The 1446-nt window shown below is 37.6% G+C and overlaps 1 pseudogene; it reads left to right on the plus strand.

Annotated features, from left to right (window-relative positions):
- Positions 1–432: 432 nt before the first annotated feature.
- Positions 433–1231, plus strand: LOC143663409 (diphthine--ammonia ligase pseudogene; annotated as a pseudogene).
- The last annotated feature ends 215 nt before the right edge of the window (positions 1232–1446 follow it).

Consider the following 1446-nt stretch of genomic DNA (forward strand, 5'->3'; position numbering starts at 1 on the left):
TGTGAGTTATTCTCTTGCTGATGCCTTAATCTGAACATTTTCAGGGAAGCAGAACTGTAAATTTGTAACCCAATATATCTTGTTTGTAAAAGCCAATTCATTTCTGGTATATTTGCAGTTCAGCAGCTTTAGCAAACCAAAACAGTTAAAAAGTGGTCTAATATGGTGACTGAATAGCTCTCAACTGTTGAAAAAAAAATGCAGGTTCAAAAATTCCTGTCTCTTTCTTAAGTTTATCACCCTTGTTTCCATCTATTTAACACATAGTTTCACTTGGATGGTCTAGCAGATAACCAAACTTATTTGCCCAAAATTAGATTTTTCCCTGTCTCCATTCAAATTTGTTTCTTGAATTCCTCATCTCATTTAGTGAAACAATTATTATAAATACACATTCTCAGCACTCTGGCTCCCGCCAGCCCCACCGCATGCATGTGCACTGAGCTCACCAAGAAGGTGGCTGCGCTAGTCAGTGGCTGGAAGGACAGCTGTTATAATACAATACAGTGCCATGCTGCTGGACATCAGATTGTCTCTATAGCAAATCTAAGACCAGCTGAAAACCAAGTGGGGTCAGATGAACTGGATACTACATGTATCAGATGGTAGGCATCATGCCATTGACTTATATGCAGAAGCAATGTCTCTTCCCCTCTATCACCGAACTATGAAAGGAAAGAGAGTGAATACAGGACGAGTGTATACCAAATGTGAAGGTGATGAGGTTGAAGATCTCTATGAGCTTTAGGGAAAAGAAGTAAAGGGAGTATCAGTAGGTGCTGTACTTTCTATCAGTGTGTTCGAGTAGAAAATATGTGTAAAAGGCTTACTCTTCAAGCCTTTAGCTTACCTTTGAAGGAGAAGCCAGGAAGATTTGCTGTGAGAGATGATATCATCTAACACCAAGCAGTGATCATCAAAGTTGCAGCTTTAGGTTTAGATCCAGATAAACATCTTGGGAATACCATGGATCAAATGGAGCCTTATCTCTTAGAGCTTTCTGAGAAGGATGGAGTCCATGTTTGTGGAGAAAGTGGAGTATGAAACATTCACTTTGGAATGCCCTCTATTTAAGAAGAAAATCATTGTGGATTCCTCAGAAGTAGTCATGCATTCAGCTCATGTATTTGCACCTGCGGCTTATCTACACTTTTTGGAATTGCACCTAGAAGATAAGGTGTCTCCAATGCCTGATAACTCCAAAACATCTAATTATATATATAATTCCTGAAAAGCATTTTTGTTTCTTGTACATGAGTTACTGACTTATCATTTCTATATGAAAAAATATATATACACTTGCTTGATTTTGTGGCTAGAACTTTCTTATTACTGTTTTTTTTTTCTGGATTGCTTCAAAATATATACCTTCATGAGAAGTTAATGGAACCATTGATTAATTGAGGAAATGTGAATGTCTTGTTCATTAATATTGCCAACTTCCTC

The sequence above is a fragment of the Tamandua tetradactyla genome, chromosome 19, assembly GCF_023851605.1.
Source record: "Tamandua tetradactyla isolate mTamTet1 chromosome 19, mTamTet1.pri, whole genome shotgun sequence".
Lineage (NCBI taxonomy): Eukaryota > Metazoa > Chordata > Mammalia > Pilosa > Myrmecophagidae > Tamandua > Tamandua tetradactyla.